General features: G+C 43.0%; 1 protein-coding gene across 3 annotated transcripts in view; it reads right to left on the reverse strand.

The window, feature by feature from the left end:
- Positions 1-20,397, reverse strand: part of Clip4 (CAP-Gly domain containing linker protein family member 4) — a 95,163-nt gene that overhangs the window by 46,229 nt on the left and 28,537 nt on the right. The window contains exon 1 of one of the 3 annotated variants that reach the window (XM_048353198.1): positions 8,456-8,561. The exons of 1 other annotated variant lie outside the window; for it this stretch is intronic. The gene's annotated coding sequence lies outside the window, so the exon portion shown is untranslated. Of the gene's footprint in view, positions 1-6,863; positions 7,067-8,455; positions 8,562-20,397 lie in introns of those variants that run through there. One more of the 3 variants, XM_048353197.1, reaches the window with a different exon arrangement.

Below are 20,397 nucleotides of genomic sequence, written 5' to 3' on the forward strand. Positions count from 1 at the left end.
CTACTCAGAGGCTGAGATCTGAGGATTGCAGTTTCAAAGCCAGCCCAGGCAGGAAAGTCTGTGAGACTCTAATCTCTAACCACCAGAAAACTGGAAGCAGAAGTGTGGCACAGTGGTAGAAGGTTAACCTTGAGCTAAAGAACTCAAGGACAGTGCCCAGGCCCAGAGTTCAAGGTCCACAATCAACGAAAAAGAAAAAATACACACACACACACACACACACACACACACACGCGCGCGCGAGCACACACACACACACACACACACACACAGAGACAGTGCAGCCAGGTACCAGTAGCTACTCAGGAGGCTGAGATTGGAGGATTGTGGTTTGAAGCCAGCCCTGACAGGAAAATCCATGAGACTCTTATCTCCAATAAAGTACTCAAAAAGAGCCAGAAGTAGAGCTGTGGCTTAAATGGTAGAGCATGATCCTTGAACAAAAGCAGCTCAAGGTTAGCACTCGAGCCCTGAGTTCAAGCCCTAGAACAAAATATATATTGCTTTAACTGAGTTCAGTGGCTCAAACCTACAATCCTAGGCACTTAAGGAGATCATAGGATCTCAATTCAAGGTCAGCTGGGTATAAAAATTTGTGAGACTCCATCTCAAGCAATGGGTGGGTATGGTAGGGTACACGTGTTGTCTCAGCTACAGGGAAAATACAATAGCTAGGTACAGTGGCACTTGCCTGTCATCCATAGCAACAAGAAAGCACAAGTAGATAGATAGGAGTCCAGGCCAGCCCAGGATCCTATCTCAAAAACAACCAACACAAAAAGGGACTGGGGGTGTGGCTCAAGTGGCAGAGTACCCACCTAGCAAGTGTATGATCCCCAATACCACCAATATTATAGTATATATATGACATATGTATACATACATGCATATACCCTACTTCTTGTATAGTCAACAGCATATATATCCTCTCTAGAAGAAGTTTAAAGTAAGAAACTGTAGTAGCTACAATCATTGATTGCCTGACCATAGGTGAAGACGTGTAAAATCCTAACCTAATCTCTATGGTGGCATCCACAAAGAAAAGCACATCTCCCTGTGGGTGGATCGTCCTGTCATGATGTTGACACCAACTGTACCCTTTACCGTGCTCACTCCACATGCTCCTCACATGAAAATAATCTAGTTTGGAATGTTCCCATTATGTCTAATATCCTAGAAAGCTTTGCTAAGTGAAGCATGCCACTGACACAGTGTAAGAGCTAGTTACTGAGACTGTCACACTCAGCAATGTACCAGGGACTGTGTTCTCCATCTTTGACTAAGATGGAGTCTATGCCATTTAAATCTTAGCACTTACATTACCTCCTTTTTTCCTCCAGAAGACAAGAAGGGCTTAGAATAAACTTAAAGTAAATGTAAGCAAAAACTCTAGCCCACAACTCAGAAATACAGACCGTAGAGGAAATGCTAAGTAAACTAAACTATAAAATAAAACACTATAGTTTCTATGGCATCAGACCTCTCAAGTTGGAAATATTATGAATCCTTATATCTATTTTTCGATATAGATGGGTAATTTTATTACAAAACAAAATTATTTTAGATTTTCAGTGGAAAGGCTAAACTAAATCTTTTTATTTAAAAAATTAACTGGTAGTTTAATGTAATAGGCAGTAACATTATGATAGACAGAATTTAATATGTGTCTTATTACACTTGGTTAAGTAACTCCAGTACTAGAATAGTCATCTTGATCATTCCACCATCATCTGAGCTGACTGGTTTCTTCTTCACTCCATTCATGTTTTTCTCAAAACTAACAGAAACTGACAAATAAGTGGCATGTTTTCTCAAGGAGCACAGTATGGGTTCGTATGGACAGGGGTCATACTAAATAACCTCACTCCGTTGTTACTATTTTAAGGTATTAAAATTTTCTTGGAGGCTAAAATGACTTGCCACTCAATACCCATTCTGACATTAACCTTGCCACATAAATAGGTAAACCGAAAGGATCTGCTGTGACAGCAGGGGTGATCTTCTGGAAATACTGCCCGTTCCCACCAGTAAGGCACACCCAGGGAAAGCCTTCTTGTGACAGCTTCTCCCTAACGCGAGATTTGCACCTGCTGGGCCCTGCTTGCTTGGCAGAAAATTTGAGCAAATGGTCTACACAGAGTACAGGCTTCCTTTAGAAGCAAGAAACAAAACTGGAAAGCTGGGCACCCAAGGCTCATCCCTGTAATCCTGGGGTATAATGTAATCCTACTCAGGAGGCTGAGATCTGAGGATTGAAGTTCAAAGCCAGCCTGGGCAAAAAAGTCCTTGAGACTCTTATCTCCAACTAACCAGCAAAAATCAGAAATGGATGTGTGTCTCAAATGATAAGAGTGCTAGCCTTTAGTGAAAGGCAAGAGCAACAAGAAGTCCTGAGTTCAGACCCCAGTCCACACACACACACACACACACACACACACACACACAAAGGGAAGAAGGAGGAGGGGAGAGGAGGGATGGGGAGGAGAGGAGAGGAGAGGAGAGGAGAGGAGAGGAAGTCTCACTTTGGAACAGCATAGAGAGCACTTTGTGGATATTATAAACGTTTCAAAAGTAAGTGATAGCCCGCGCATGGTAGATAGCTTGTAATCTACTAAAAGTAATAAGCACCACTGATAGGTATGGAATCATGGCACAGGAGGGATTGTGTTCTGTTACACACGGACCAGGAAACTTTGCTATGCAATCTTCAAAGAGTCAGAAATGAGACACTGTAGGAAGTATTGGAAGAGGTGACTGCCAAAGACTGAGTAGGAAGAGACTGAGAGAGAAATTCAAGAGGAAAGTTCATAAAAGGAATAGGAGGCTGGAATTGGAGTAGGGCTGGAAAAGCAGCAAGAGGTAAGGTTGAATCACGTTTTATTTTATGCCCTGAGGAGTTATTAAATACCTGATCAAAGGCCAAATCACTAGATTCCAAGAGCACTGGAGAACAAGATGTTTCAAAAGGGAGTGGCATGTTCATAGCAATGTTTTAAGAACATTCATCTGACTATAATCAAGCTTTGAGCATTTGAACTGTGTGTGTGTAACTGTGTGTGTGTGTGTGTGTGTGTGTGTGTGTGTGTGTGTATGTGCTGGGCTTGAACTCTTTGAGCATTTTTGCCCAAAGCTACCACTTGACCACTGAACCACAGCTTCACTTCTAACTAGTTTTGGTGCTTAATTGGAGATTGAGAATCCGTAGATTTTTCTGCTTGGGCTGGCTTCAAACTTCTATTCTCAGATCTCAGCCTCCCTAGTAGCTAGTTTAGGCATGAGCGACCAGCAACTATAGATAGAGATAGAGATGGCTAGATGGATGGATGGATGGATAGATAGATAGATAGATAGATAGATAGATAGATAGATAGATGGATAGATAGATAGATAACATGGACAGACAGACAGATAAGATAAGATATAGATATGATCTCAAAAGCAGTTTCATTTCCTTTTAGATTACTAAAAATCTTAATGTTAAAACTGAATCTTTCATGATGTAACCCACTAAAATTTTTAAAGGGAGATAGGAAAAGACAGGAATAAGAAATAGTAAGAAAGGATGCGTTTGATCAAAGTATACTATATGCAGGGCTGGGGATATAGCCTAGTGGCAAGAGTGCCTGCCTCGGATACACGAGGCCCTAGGTTAGATTCCCCAGCACCACATATACAGAAAACGGCCAGAAGCGGCGCTGTGGCTCAAGTGGCAGAGTGCTAGCCTTGAGGGGGAAGAAGCCAGGGACAGTGCTCAGGCCCTGAGTCCAAGGCCCAGGACTGGCAAAAAAAAAAGAAAAAAAAGTATACTATATGCAGGTGTGTACTATTCATTTATGCTAATCAAAACTTAAAGAAACAATTTCAAAGAGATTGAATTATAACAAAATGTTTGTGATTTCAAGCTGATATTTTTAAGACTGCATGTTACACTATTAGCTACAAGAGAAGCCACACTCATATCTTATATATACTTCCAATATTCAAATCCTAGATGTAAAGTAGAAATATAATTCATACAATGAGATGGACTTCCAAGATACTTCAAAGCCCTGAGAAGCCCCAATATGACATAGCCAATATAGCGAACCACCCTTTTTACTTTATGTCTTCATTGCATTTTTTCCTAGTCCTATATCTTTACCTTCTTGGGGGGGAAAGAATCTACCCCTCATTCCACCACAGAAAACTACACACTTCTATAAATTTTTTATGATTGTCAGAGTCCTTCCTGAAAACCAACTTCTAGATTTGAAGAGCCAGAGTACCTGGAATCGTGATTGAATATTTGTAGAGAGGATCTGATCTGGATGGAATATATACTTTTATTTCAGATCTTCCTATAGATAACTGATGGAAACTGATTACACAACACACACCTTCAAAGAGAAGTCAGCCCTAATTCATTGTGTTTGACATCCTGGACAGTTATAATAATAGGAACAAAATTCCCTAAACTTCCAATTATATGGGATATCCATCTTAACTCTATCAACTCAAGCTTGTTTCAGAGCAAAAGTGTCTTTGTAACAAGACTAACCAAATAAACATGTTTTTTAAAAAAGCACAACTCCAGTGATCCTTTTACTACCTACAAATATCTGCTCATTGGCTACCCAAGTAATTGAAATATGCGAGCCTTTATTTTCACGAGTCTTCTTTTTCATGCAATTCAAAAGCAAGTGGAACAAAATAAGCACTTAGAGCATAAGTCCAACGAGCCTTTTACTTGCTCCCTACACAACATCTGTTCAATCACTATAAACAGGGATTAACAGCATTGGACCTAGGCCTTTGACATTATGACACCTGCTCTTATAAAGGTCAGTTATGCAGTCAATAAATATTTACTGAATGGGCTGGGGGCATAGTTCACGTGACAGAGCACTTCCTTAGAATGTGCAAGAAAAAAATATTCAAGTTTTTTTACTACGTCCCAAGCTGTTATGGAAGCTTGGCATAGCCTATAAGCGTTACACTCAGGTGTCTGAGGCAGGAGGATCATGAGTTTGAGGCCAGCCTGCTATCACAGCAAGAACCTGTATCAAATAAATAAATAAATAGGAAGTAGAGCTGTGGCTCAAAGTGGTAGAGCACTTGCCTTGAGGCAAAAAAGCTCAGGGACAGGTCCCGGGGCCTTGAGTTCAAGCCCCACAACTGACAAAAAGGAGAAGGAAAGGGGACAAAGGAAGGAAGGAAGGAAGGAAGGAAGGAAGGAAGGAAGGAAGGAAGGAAGGAAGGAAGGAAGGAAGGATAAAAGTAAAGACTATGATGTGTAACCACATAGCCACTAGCCACATATCACTCTTTAAATTAAAATTTAGTTCCTCTAGTGCTCTATCTCCCTTCAAGTTCTGCAAAGGTCAGGCTGAACAGACTGGTGTGATCGTATTACACAGTGCAGAACACTTCCTCAGACACAGAAAGTTCTACTGAACTGCACTAAAGGAAGACCATTCGAGTCTCTAGATAAGAAACAACACAGAGATGCCCAGAATAAGAATTTCAGAAAGGCTAATGTACTAGATCAGACCATAGCAGCATACTCATAATTAACAAGAAGACAGTAAGACAGAAAGGAACCAGGTGCTTGTAGGTTTTAACAGGGAGAAAGACTAAAGCTCATTCCATAAACTCAGGATCACAAGTATATATTGCAAAACTGTAATAAGCAATCACACCATATAATGATCACTTCTTTGAAAGATCTTACTGGTGGTACTTTATCTAGCAAACTCAAATAAACGTCAAATAAATCCTACACATACCCACTGTATTTCAGGATTCAATCTTTCAGCCCAGGTCATAGATATCAAATGAAAGCATTACCTCCCTCCCCACTTCCAAAAAAAGCATCCTATTGACAAAATAAGGTAGAACCAGGATGGCTTTGCATCCTATAAACGCAAAAAGCGAGACTTCTACTGTTCCCATCACTGCCTTCGCCTTCAGAGAGGCTCAGCACTCGTGTGCCCTGAGCTTCCCTACTGTAGACACCTGAGGAGATTCATGAAGGGCCAACGTCAAAGTGAAAGTGAAGCCCAGATAGTCTCTGACAGAAGTCTCCACAGAGGATACCTTCCTCAGCGAAACATTGAAAAGGCACCGCTTTTTTCTATTCGGACAAACAGGAAACACGGTCCAGCTTGGATCAGAGACCAAGTTCGTACACTGTCCGATCCTCTGGTCCACATCCAAACACTGTCTCAGCAGAGTTGAAGTCCGGGTGGCCTACACAGCCCCTGGATGAAGGGAAACACCTCAAACCAGTTCAGAGGAAGACTGGAAAGCCAGGGATCTAATCCACAAGGACGAGGTGTCTGTCTAGGGCAGGTCTCGGCTCAGGGGGTCTCTCAACTTCCCTTCCCAAGGCGGGCCATTCCGAATGAAGGCATCTCGTGGGGAGGGAGGCACTGGGGTTAGCTTTAAGGACCCCTGGCAGACGTTTCTCAGCAATGTAATGAACCGGGGGGGGGGGGGGGGTACCCGTGACAGTCAGGTGTTTGCAAAACTACGAGGGCCGGTGCACCCGCGCCGCTCGGGGACGCGCGCCGCCAGGAGGACTCCGGTGTGCGCGAGCCTGTCACCGCAGTGACTGTAGAACCCGGCCACGGCACCGGGCCCTGCGCGTCCCGCACACCGAACGACACCGGAAACCCACATCCCAGGCGGGTGGGCCGCGCCGCCCCGCGGAGGCCTCCCGGTGGCCAGCGACGTCGGGCGCACAAGGGAGGCCATCGCCGGGCTTCGGGGGCTGCCAGCGGCTCTGCGACACTTCTTGCAGCCGTGCCTAGCCCTCCACGACCCCCGCCCAGGACCCCAACCCAGCCGCTCGCGCCCCGGGAGGCCCCGCGCCCCCGCCCCACCTGCTTCCTCCAGGTCCTCTCCGGAGGAGCGCGCACGCGGAGATGCGGGGACGCGGAGGAGAGGCCGCGAGCGCGCCGCCCGCCCGCCCGCCCGGCGCTGGTGTCCCGCGGCCAGCTGCGGAGCTCCCGCCACGCCGATCCCCCGACCTCGCCGGGCCCAGGCGCGTCCGCGCCCGCCGCTCGCCGCAGCCTGAGCCGGGGCCGGAGCCCCACGCGGGTCGGCGCGCGCGCAGTGCCGCCGCCCGGGCTGCGCGCAGGCCTCGGCCCCAGCCCCGCGCACGCGTCCGCGCTCGCTCACGCGCCTCCCGCCTGCGCCCCGGCGCCCCTGCGCCCCTCCACGGGCGCAAGATCAGCCTTTCCTGCAGGCCCTTGGAGGCGCAACGCAAGGCGATGCCTTCTTTAAAGCCCAGGGGTGGCCCCGGGGTGGCCAGGGGTGGTCGGCCTCGCGTAGTAGGGACGGAGACCACCGCAGCCAACCCGGTGGGGTCGTGTAGCTGTGTAGATGGATCCTAGACGGGATCCATCAGCCAATGCCCGTGTGCAGATCTTGTCAAAAGCCCACTCCAGGCCCCATTAAGCAGTTACACGAGGTGACTCTCTACTCTCGGCTCTCTCCTCCGCTGCCTTCAATCCCACCTCGTTCCCCGTCTCCCCACACCTGGAAGTGATGCTGTGACACTAGCAGGTGTAGAGGCTGGTGTCTTGGATGCCTGTCACGCCATAGAAAGAAAGGTGTTGACTATGAGCCCCTTTAAAGATGAGGTCCATACCCGGCACTGAGGGCTCACGTCTGGAACCCTCCTACCTACTCGGGAGGCTGAGATCTGAGGATCATGGTTCAAAGTCAGAGAAGTCTGTGAGACTCTTATCTCCAATTAACTACCATAAAGCAGGAAGTGGCTCTATGGCTCAGGTGGTAGAACGCAATAAATAAATAAATAAAAACAGCTAAAGAATAGGGACCAGGTCCTGAGTTCAAGCCCCAGCACACACACACACACACACACACACACACACACACACTAAGAACAGGACTGAACTTTGGAGCCCACCATAACCACTCCATGGGGCCTACACAAATGCTCTGTTTGCTGTGCTTACATATTCACCACTCATGGCCTGGTGGTAACATGCTAGATGGATGAATAAATGTCCAATCATGACTGCAGGAGCCAAGGTGAGGGCAAACTGTACACCACAATAGTTTCTTCTGTTAAAACCATTGAGTCTGAAAACTGCAAATAACATATATATACACACATATGTGTGTATGACCCCTTCCCAACTGCTTGAATTATTCTCCCAAGATCTCCCCACCAAGTGGCCTCCATTAAGTACCTTCAGTAACTCACTACCAGAACTCACTACCACTCTTAAAGTAGCTGTTTCATTCTGGATCATGCATTCTTGTTGGAAATTCCTTCCATCCCTGAGTGTTATAATCCAGGCCCCTGTATCTCCTCTTCCTCAGGTTCTGTTTCTACCTTAGGAACTTCGGATCAAATCTGCCTCTAATTTCACGGTACCCAGGAGGAACATTCTCTGTCCCCTAAAGGCTGCCCTTCAGTTGATACCATTTCCACAGCACTCACCAGCATGCTGAAAGACTCTGAAAGAGGCATCCCAGCTTGTCTTGAACCCTCAGGAATGAATGGGTGACCCATTGAATGCAGAGAAAAGAAAGACTACCACCTCTTTCTATGTCCTGAGCTTCTGTTAAAAACAACTCCAGATATCAACATAGTTATAGCAATCCCATCACATTGTTGAATCAGGTGGAGCACACTGCCAACTAAATCCCACAGAGCTTATGCAATGTTAAATTCCATCCTCATCCCACATCCCTGGTCAGCTGCCAGTTTCTCTGTCCCGGCAGGCTCTGTGTCTTAATGTACTCTGAAGGATGATAAAGTGGCCCCATGCTCTCTCCTCCCTTTGAGGGCTCCACCTCCCTTTCTCTGCTTCTTCCCACCCTTTTCTCATCCAGCCCCTCCTCCTCTTCAATGGGCCAAAAGAAGAAGGGCACTCTACTTGTAATCTGTAAATAAGGCATATTCTCACTGAGCCACACAAACTCTCAGCGATCTGGTGTGTTAAAAGAAGCTATAAGTGAAGTTTCCCTGGGTATAGAGTTGCTTTTATTGCTCATTTAAACTATCCCTCTGAGATGCCACTATTAGTAGTAGGTGACTGGGTGTGGCTTGCTGAGTTCTTCTTAGCTGTAATAAAGGCCTTTATTAGAACCAGCTAAACCACTGGCTCTTTCTGCTACACCCAACATCTGTACATTCTCCAGGTGAACGCCCAGGACACCCAGTCACAAGGAAGAGTCCCCAGAACATTTGGTTGCCTTTATTGCCAATCCTGAATGACTCCCGAGCCCTCCATGCAGATGAAAGTCATCACTGGAGTCATGCTCCTTTGAAACACCCCTGTATCATATAAATATTGGAGTTCAGTCTCACCCAGGTAACTAGAATAAGACTATACAATGGTGGGAGCTAGTATTTTTCATTTTTTGACAGTACTGAGGTTTGAACCCAGAGCCTTGCTAAGCAGATCCGCTTACCATTTGAGCCACTCTGCCAATCCCTTTTGGGATTAGGGGGTGTGGGGGGGGGGTGCGCACATGCACATGCTGATACTGAAGCTTGAACTCAGGGCCTGAGTGCTGCTGTTCCTGGGCTTTTTTATGCAAGGCTAGTGCTTTACCACCTGAACTTCTGCCACTTGAGCTACAGTTCCACTTTCAGATATTTAGTTTTTTGCTGGTTAATTGAAAACGAGAGTCTTGTGCTCTTTCTTAAACAGGCTGGCTTCAAACCACAATCCTTAGATCTCAGCCTCCTGAGTAGCTGTGATTACAGGTATGAGTCACTGGTGCCTGGTTTGGATTAGTTATTTTTTGAGATATAGTCTTGTGCCTGGGCCAGCCTGGACTATAATCTTATTTGTGCTTCCTTGTGTTGCTAGGATAATGGGTGTGTGTCATCATGCCAAGCTACTGGTTTAGATGGAGTCTCACAGACTTTCTGCTGGCCTCAATCTGTGATCCCCGATGTGTGTCTCCCAAACAGCTATTATTACAGTCTTGAGCCATTGCACCAGCTTAGAATTTGTATCATGAATAATCTTTGGGGATAAGAAGGTACATAGAATATGATCTAGCCACAGCTGCTGCCATTCAATTCTATCTGAAGGCACAAGCTCCTGAGCACTGTACCACAAACCACAGTGCCAGGGGAGGCGGGAAAATCAGCATCTACGATCAGAAACATAGTGTGGGAAAATGACATTACTATAGCACGGCTCTGTAGCTATGTGATCTCACTATTCTGCACTTCACAGTGGAAGAAACAGATTTCAGGAAACTATGTAACTTGCTGCAAACACCCTGGGGCAGAAGTAAGTCTGATCAAAAGCCTGTGTGGGTTCACTACCTGGCATCATCCACACAGGGGGTCTCTTTAGGCCATAAAGGACCCATAAATGTCTGTACAGAACAGTAGGGATCATTCCAAAATTCAGTACACACCAGGAAATTCTGTCAGCAGCTATAAGTACCCCACAGCAGGAGAAAGGGGCTAGAGGAGAGCCATAGTGTAAGAAAAGAAGTCTCTCCTATCTTCTATGGACTGTGGGCAGAGTTAGAGGGGAAGAAGAGACACTCCCACAGTATGCATGTGTGAGAGACAAAGGCTCAAGAGAGTCACTGAGAAGAACCCTTAAAGCCCTCCTATTTGTCATGTTTGCAAATGATATGACCAACATAGAAATCTCAGAAGAATCAACAAAGCATTAGAGGTAATGAGCTAGTTGAGCAAGGTTGCCAAGTACAAGATCAATCAATAGTTTATAGCTGAGGCAGGAAATATGAAGAGGCCATGCAGAATGCCAATAAAACTTCAAATCGAAGAATTAATCTACCAGCTTATAAGAAGTTTACGGGGAAACTCTATTTAAGAACATAAAAAAGAAAGCAGAATAAAGGAAGAACTATACCATGGGTTGGATACCTTTGTATTGTTAACATGTCAGTTTAATCTCTGAATCTAAGTTTCAGTACATTCTAACACATGGAAATTTTAGCAAGAACTAAAATGTAAAGGAGCTTCATAAACTTATATATAAAGAAAAATAGAACTTTTGAAAATCAAGAACCAAAGAAGGAAACCTGCTCTTCCAGATCTCATGTCGGCACCACATGGTAAAAAATGTTAAATTAATAAAAAATAATGTGGCTCTGTGCTAGGAACAAATAGGAAGTGAAACAGAATATAGATGAGGATAAATGAGACCCATGGAAAATGGGACTTCAATATATGTAAAAGTGGTACCATTAACAAATAAGAAAAGCAAAAATTATTTAGAGGACAATATTGAGGAAACTCTCTCAGTAAAGAAAAGGTAAGGTCATGTGCCCCGCACTGCAATAGAAAGATCCAGATAAGTTAAAGACCTCCTTATAAATGGGGGAAATCATTGATTCATCTCTCCAATGAACATAGACACAAAAAAAATCTCAAAGAAAACCCCAACACACTAAAAATATAATACAATATGTTTCCAGAGATGAAGGGATGGCGTGTGTGTGTGCGTGCGTGTGTGTGTGTGTGTGTGTGTGTGTGTGTTCTGAATAGGATTCCAATTGCCTAGGGAATAAAGCAAAATTAACAAATGGGATCAAGTTTAAATATTTCTACACAGCCAAAGAAACGATTACCAAAAATAAGAGGCAGCCCATATGAGGGGAGAAAAAGGTTGCCCGATTTCAACAGAAAATGTACAAATATCTAATGTATGCAAAGAACTCAAAAAATTAAACAAATATTCTAAATTACTAAGTGGGCAAACAAGTCGAACAGAAAGTTCTCAGAAGAAGAAATACAAATGACTAATAGACCTACCTTATAATCTTATCATATCTTAAGCAATATCCAGGCAAGAATAGATCAGTATTCAAGAGAGATAGCCACATCCCAATGATTTTTGAGGCTCTGTTTGCAATATTTAAATGATGGAATCCATCAAGGTACCTAGCAGCCAATGAATGAATAAAGAAAATGTTATATAGAAATATATTTCATGCTGGGTGGGTAAAAAGTAAAAAAAATGTAAGAAAGAAAAATTAAATAAAAATTTGAAAAAAAATAAAATAAAATAAAGAAAAATGAAATTATATCATCTTCAGGAAATGGACAGAACTGGAGATCATCATGCTAAGTAACAGAAGTCAAATTCAAAAAGCCAAATATCATGCTTTCGCTCATTTGTGGGGTATAGGCCCAAAATGATGAGGAGGATGAAGATGAGGAGGAGGAGGAGGAGGAGGAGGAGGAGGAGGAGGAGGAGGAGGAGGAGGAGGAGGAGGAGGAGGAGGAGGATATTAGTGATCCAATTTAACATCAATGTAACAGGAGTCACAGAGAGTCTCTCTAGGAGGGGATCATTTGGAGGGCGACGGGAGAAAGGAGGGGATACAGAGGGGTATAAGGATCAATATACATTACATACATACACACACATACACATATATGAATACAACAGAATAAACCCTATCAAATGATGTTTGAAACAGAGAAGAGAAAAAAGGGGAGGGATGAGAATATGGTAGAAGAAGTACATTTACTCAAAAGAAAATGTTTTTTTAAAAAAAAAAAACTTTAAAGAAGCCCCACTAAGATGGGAATTTTAGTCTCCTATGTCACTGCTCTTTCTCTGGTAGCACAAATCCAGTAAATACATGAGGACCAAATGGGCCACATTCATAGATTCCAGTCTCAGTGAAGATGAACTATTATGTCCAATGCTTTTAGAAATCAGACAGTGCTTTTGTGCCTCAGGCATGTACATTCTTGAAAAGGCAAGGCAATCTCATAGCACTGAAGCTGAGCTGGTCTTTCCAGCAGCTGTTTACAAACTCAGTCCAGTTCTATCTCAATTCACTGTAGACCATCAATGGCTTTAAGAATATCTTGTTTAGAGGTGGAGAGAATGGCAGACCCCCTCCATCCCAGCAGCTACAATGGATCCAGCTGTCAGCAATGGATCCGGTGACTCACCTCACCAAAGAAAGCCGTTGACAGACCCATTAGCCTGTTCTGAGTCACGAGAAAGCCTCCTTTGTGACAAAAACAGCACTGATCATCAGAATGTCTCTGACATCCCTCATCTAACCATATTTGAAACCGCCAGGAACAGTCATGGTAAAAAAGAAATGAGGGTTGCTTTTTTAGATTCATGTAGAGTTCGACAACAGAAGGTATCATCTGTCTTTCTTAAGGCCTATCAAAATATATCGTGCAACATCTTTATTGTCATCAGGATAATCACAACCTGAAGGCACAGAATAGCACTTAGAAAAGAAACCAAATTGCATATTGGTCCATCAAATTACCAGAAATAGGGGAGCACCTCCCACTCAAATGATGGTGGTGTGGAAGCTCTCATCAAGTATGGGTTCACTCTGGGGTTTTAGTACACGGCAAAGAGTATCATGGCTGAAATGAAGTGTATGCAGCCAGAATCACCTGTCATGACCTGTACAACCCTAGCACTCTCTCAACTTCTCTGAGCCTCAGTTTGCTCCTTAGTATAATAAGTTTAACACAAAAACCCTCCCTGAAGAGCTACAAATATAGCTTAGAAATAGAGCATATTGAGAGAGAGAAAGCAAAACGAGAGAGAGAGAGAGAGAGGAGTGACATTGTCCAAAAAGAAATGTATTCTTTACCTGACTTATATAACTGTGACCCCACTATACATCACCTTTATAATAACACTAAATAACAATTTTAATGAGGGGTTAACATATCTTCATATTTGCTGTGCATTGCATTATTATAAGTACTTTCATTTTAATGCCTATAAAATAAATATCAGTTTAGGGTCCATTTTCTAGTTGGGAAAATCAAGGCCTAGAATAGTTGACTAAAAGCGGCCAAGGGCACACAGTAAGTGGCAGAACCAAAATTGGAACCTAGGTGGTTTTGACCCAGAGATTAAACTCTTAACCACGAAACTGCAAGGAAGGACAGTTGGAGGCAGAAGCCCTGATGGTTATTGAGCTATCTAGTCTTAGTCCATTAGGGCTTCCTATAATTCCAGACTGGGTAGCTTGTAAACACTAGAGAGTTGTCTCTGTTCTGAGAAGCCAGGAAGCTCAAGATCCAGATGCTGGTGGATTCAGTGTCTCGAAAAGGTCTTCTTCCTAGTTCATAGGCAGCCTCCTCTCAGTGCACCCACAGGTAGCAGAAGGGAAATGGGACTCACAAGGTCTTCTTTGTAGGGGCACCAAATCCCAAAACCCTTCATAACAGGAATGCAATGTCAAAACATGAATTTTGGAAGGCACCAATATTCTGTCCATAACTGCCTAAATAGAGAAGAACCAATGACAAGAAACTAGTAAGGAATGAACTAGAAACATAGAGCCGAGGTAGAATGGTCTGGATTGTCATACTATGGGCCTGGAAGTCTTTCCTGTGGGGTCAAGAAAAACCCACCATAAGCTTCTTATGAGAGACGGCAGTACCTGCCTGCTCTTTATGCCCCATAAACTTCACAAGCATACCAAAGAATTCACACATTTGAGTTAAAACGTTCGTATACACTTGCATACCAACCAATATAGTTACTTACAAGATTGTAAGTGAAATCTAGCTTCCACATGTACAGGAAAGAAAGCATGGATCCTTTTTCTCTCTGGGCCTGACTTACTGCACTTAACATAATTTTTTTCCGAGTCTTTCCATTTCTTTACAAATGATGTAATATCATTCTTTCTAATGGATGAGTAAAATCCCATTGTGCATATATCCCACATTTTCTTGATCCATTCATCCATGGAGGGACATCTGGGTTGATTCTATACCTTGACTCAAATAGTGTCAGTCCTTAGAAAGACAGAATCAAAGTTTGGAAAAATTAAATCCCCAGGAAGTGGGTACTTGAAAAGGCTGGGATGCAGCCAAGGGGAAAAGGATAGATGAATGAGTAGAATAGGGGGAAACGCAGACAAAAATCCAATATATATCCTACAAAATTAAGAAGAGTGAGGGAAGGAATGGGGAGGAGAGGGATGAGTGAGAATGTGGAAAGGGGTCACATTGACCAAGTTATACTGCATTCATACTGCTTTGTTAAATAGCAACTCCTTTGTATACTACTTAAAGATAATAATAAAAATAAAGATAAGGGCTGGGAACATGGCCTAGTGGTAAAGTGCTCGCCTTGTATACATGAAGCCCTGGGTTCGATTCCTCAGCACCACATACATAGAAAAAGCCAGAAGTGGTGCTGTGGCTCAAGTGGTAGAGTGCTAGCCTTGAGCAAAAAGAAGCCAGGGACAGTGCTCAGGCCCTGAGTTCAAGCCCCAGGACTGGCAAAAAACAAAACAAAAAAATAAATCAAGACGAGAATTATAGCATTTGGAAGTATAATTTAGCAGCTTCCTGGAGATTCCTAACCTTCACCAATCCACTTAGTGGTTTTTACAAATGATTTCTCCACATACAGCTTATTCTGTGTATTTAATGTGTACTCATTACATTGCATTGGAAAAAGAAGCTGTTATCAGTAATATAGATGCTCTTGGGGGAGTGGAAGTCTATTGTTTCTGCCTTTCTCGTCACATATCATTAACAAAAAGTCTTTGCAAGATAACAATACCAACCACAGATCATTGTTTTAACTACTGGAATGTGTGTGTGTCTGTGTACGCGCGTGCACGCGCATGCATGAATGTATATATTGTGTGTGTAATAATTTATCTTTGGGTTATACATCTATTACACAAAAACAGTCCTTGCAAAGATACATCAGCAACACCACGTGCCAGGATTCTGTCCCATCTAGCAAAAAGACTGGCTAGCTAGGTGTCCCTCTTCTCTCCATGGTAGCCTAGCTTCAGAATTCCCTACTTCATCTATGTGCTAACCCAGACTTCCAGCAAGGACCCTCTCAAGTTCAGCTTGTAACTGAGATACCACATGCCTGCTAAGAAGCTATATTTGTCACCAATTTAGAGTCACTGGTGCTGGGACTGATAGCCCAGCTCGCATCTTTGCAAGCAGCATCTAGCGACGTTAGGAAAACCACTGTGTGGCTACTGCGAAGAACACCAGATGTACTCGGGTTGCGACTCCTTTTGAGACTGCTGATCCTGCGAGCACCCTGATGCTCACGGAGCTCAGCCCGCAATCCAGAGGCCCGAGGAAAGAGATTTGGGTCTGTGAGGAAAGCACCTACTCCCATTTGTCAAGCACTTGGAAAGTGATCCTTAGTACCAGCAAATGCCACCACATAGGCTGCTATCCTTCAGGACTCTAACAACAGGGAACAAAACTGAAACCTCACAAAGGGCAGAAGGTAGACTAGAATACAAGGCTTCGATCATATGTATAGTTGGCCTGGAAATGGGAGGGTTTGAAGGATATGCCATTGTTCTGCATGTTTGTTTGTTTTATTGGTGGCACTCAGAGCCTGGAGTATGCTAAGCTGGCTTGATTCTGCTGAGCCATATTTCCAGCTCTGTTTTTCATTGGTTATTTTGAGGATGGGGGCCTCACTTCACACAGAGGCAGCCTGCTTTGATATTTTCCTCAACAGTGGAATTACAGGTATAGGCTACAGCGCACAGCTTTCCTTTCTGGGGCACCTGAGCCTCTTGACCTTTCCTGTCGGGGTTGGCATGGCCCTACAGTGCTCCCGGTGTCAGTCTTCCACTCCAGCTGGGGATATCAGATGCATGCTACTCTACCCAGCAGCAGTGGGCAGAGAAGAAAGAGGTCTTGTGGACTTACCTACCAAGGCTGGCCTCAAACCATGAACCTCTTGTCCTCAGCCTCCCAAGTAACTATGATTACAGGCATGAGCATTGACACCCATTTTTATAGGTGGTTAAGAAATTAGATTAAAAGCTCTGGAGAGAACAGGAATAGATGGAACATTCCTCAAAACAAGAAAAGCCATATACATCAGACCAACTGCTAACATCATATTAAATGGAGAGAAACTTAAATCATTCCCCCTAAACTCAGGAACAAGACAAGGATGCCCACTCTCCCCACTTCTGTTCAACATAGTGGTGGAATCCCTAGCCATAGCAATAAGGCAAGGGGAGGACATCAAAGGGATCCACATCGGCAAGGAAGAAATCAAGTTATCCCTATTCGCAGACGACATAATCTTATATCTGAAGGACCCAAAAAACTCAGTCCCCAAACTCCTACACCTAATAAACCATTTTGGCAAAGTAGCAGGATACAAAATCAATCCACAAAAGTCAGCAGCTTTTCTGTACACCAGCAATGTACAAGCAGAAAAGGAAATTATGGAAACAATTCCATATACAGTAGCCAAAAAAAGAATAAAGTACCTAGGGATCAACCTAACCAAGGATGTGACAGACCTATTTAATGAGAACTATAAAACTCTAATAAGGGAAATCAAAGAAGACACAAGGAGATGGAAAGACCTCCCATGGTCATGGGTAGGCAGAATCAATATAGTGAAAATGGCCATATTGCCCAAATTGTTATACAAATTCAATGCAATACCTATCAAAATCCCAGCCACATTCTTCACAGAAATAGAGAAAACAATCCATAAATTCATATGGAACAGCAAAAGACCTAGAATAGCCAAAGCAATTCTAGGCAAAAAAAGCAGTTCAGGGGGCTGGGGATATGGCCTAGTGGCAAGAGAGCTTGCCTCATATACATGAGGCCCTGGGTTCGATTCCCCAGCACCACATATACAGAAAACGGCCAGAAGTGGCACTGTGGCTCAAGTGGCAGAGTGCTAGCCTTGAGCAAAAGGAAGCCAGGGACAGTGCTCAGGCCCTGAGTCCAAGACCCAGGACTGGCCAAAAAAAAAAAAAAAAAAGCAGTGCAGGAGGTATCACAATACCAGACTTCAAGCTCAACTACAGGGATATCATAACAAAAACAGCCTGGTATTGGTATAAACAGACTAGAAGACCAATGGATCAGAATTGAAGATCCAGAAATAAAACCACACTCTTACAGTCAGCTGGTATTCGACAAAGTAGCTAAAGACATACAATGGAATAAACATAGCCTCTTCAACTACTGGTGCTGGGAAAACTGGGAAGCCATATGTAGAAAACTCAAAGTAGAACCAAGCCTATCACCATGCACCAAGATCAACTCAAAATGGATCAAGGACCTCAATATCAAACCTGAATCCTTGAAACTACTGAAGGACAGAGTAGGAAAGACGCTAGAACTTATAGGCACAGGAAGGAACTTCCTGAATATAGTCCCAGGGGTACACAAATAGGGGAGAGACTTGACAAATGGGACTACTACAAATTAAAAAATTTCTGCACAGCTAAGGACATAGCCACCAAAATAGGAAGACAGCCAACCATATGGGAAATGATCTTCACCAGCACAGCAACAGACAAAGGCCTAATATCTGTCATCTACAGAGAACTCAAAAAACTATCCCCCTCCAAGCCCAATAAACCAATTAGGAAATGGGCAAAGGAGCTCAAGAGAGACTTCACAAGAGAAGAGATAAAAATGGCAAAGAAACATATGAGGAAATGTTCAACATCCCTGGTAGTAAAGGAAATGCAAATAAAAACAACCCTGAGATACCACCTCACTCCAGTTAGAATGGCCTATACTCTGAACTCAGGCAACAACAAATGCTGGGGGGGGTGCGAGGAAAGAGGAACCCTTCTCCATTGTTGGTGGGAGTGCAAATTAGACCTACCCTATGACCCAGCCATTCCACTCCTAGGCATCTACCCAGAACAGCAGGCCCCAAGATATCAAAAAGACATTTGCACTTCCATGTTTATCGCTGCACAATTCACAATAGTCAAAATATGGAAACAACCCAGATGCCCCTCCACAGATGAATGGATCCAAAAAATATGGTACCTATACACAATGGAATACTACATAGTGATTAGGAATGGTGAAATATTGTTATTCGCAGGGAAATGGTCAGAACTTGAACAAATAATGTTGAGCGAGACAAGCCTAGAACACAGAAAACAAAGGGGCATGATCTCCCTGATATATGACTGTTAAGATGGGGTGACAGAGAGACAGTAGAGACCAGGTCTGTGAAACCAAAAACTGCTTGTCAAATGGTATTTCCCACAGGATTGGGTCAGTGACCCAACATTATGTAACTAAAACCAAACAACTACTCAACATATAAAGGTCAAAAATTGACCTCTCAGTGGAATATAATAGTTCAAAAGCTATGTATGTACGTTCATATAAGACTACTGTCGACATATTGTTTAATGTCAACATTACATTTAAAGCCCTAGGCGAATTTTCTTGGGTGTAGGCCACGTGGCTACTGTATATGTTCTTGGTACATTGTGTATTGTATATATGTCTACCTGACCTAGGGAAGGGAAAGAAAAACAGGGTGTAAGTTATCAGAAGAAATGTATACACTGCCCTACTATGTAACTGTACCCTTTTTGCACAACACCTTGTCAAAAAAATTTTGTTTAATTAATAAATTACCAAAAAAAAAAAAGAAATTAGAAAGTTCTTTTTTTCCCTTTGGCCTTGCCACATCGCCAGCACCGTGAGTCTGTTTTAAAATCAGAACATCACCAGGGTAATTGGAACAAGTTAAACACGCACATGGACAGACCAAAATTCAAGTTTTTAGTTAGCTCTGGAACCTTGAACAAAATAAAATGAAATAACCTCTTAAACATTCAGCCCTCTCATTTATAAAATATGGGTGGTATAATAGTTCCTACTTTATCCCATGTTTCTTGTAAGAATTCAGTAAGAGAGGACAATGTGCATGAGGTAGATACCTAATATTGTATGCATATATGAAAATGTCATTATGAAACTCATGATTTTGTACAATTAATATATGCAAATAAATTTAAGAATTCAATGAACCATTGTATGAAAAGGTCTTGTCTCAGTGCCCAGTACTGAATGTGTTCCATACGAGTTAACTGTTTATATAATGGATAGGTACAAGATAGCCTATAACTAAAGAATAAATTAGGTGTTGTAAGAACTAAAAATGGAGACCAAAGAAAGTTAGACCATTTAAGAAAAGGTTCCATAAAATGTATTTTAAAAAATAAAAGGTTCCATAGAAGGTTGACAGATAAAATCTAGGTTGCCCAATGAACCTAACATTTCACAAAACAAATAATATCATAGTGTATCTCATACGTTTTTGTTTTTTTTAAAAAAGCAACTATTTTTATCTATCTGAAATAATGCCTAAAGAAGATAGAATGTAGTTTGGAGGAGGAATAGAAAACACCAGGCAGCAGGATAAACGTGAGCAACAGTGAACTAAAGACAGGAGCAATGAATGGGACCATCTTGTACATTTCAAGAGAAAACACCCTGACATGCAGGCTGAAGAGTCTAGATGTGATGCAGAATGTAGAATTGTCAAGGTCCTGGGGTCCTAAACAAGGCAGGAATCAAAGGAAAAAATGCCTCCAAGGAAGAATAAAAGACTTCATGAAGGAACAGTAAGAAACCAGGATACCGGT

The sequence above is a fragment of the Perognathus longimembris genome, chromosome 8, assembly GCF_023159225.1.
Source record: "Perognathus longimembris pacificus isolate PPM17 chromosome 8, ASM2315922v1, whole genome shotgun sequence".
Lineage (NCBI taxonomy): Eukaryota > Metazoa > Chordata > Mammalia > Rodentia > Heteromyidae > Perognathus > Perognathus longimembris.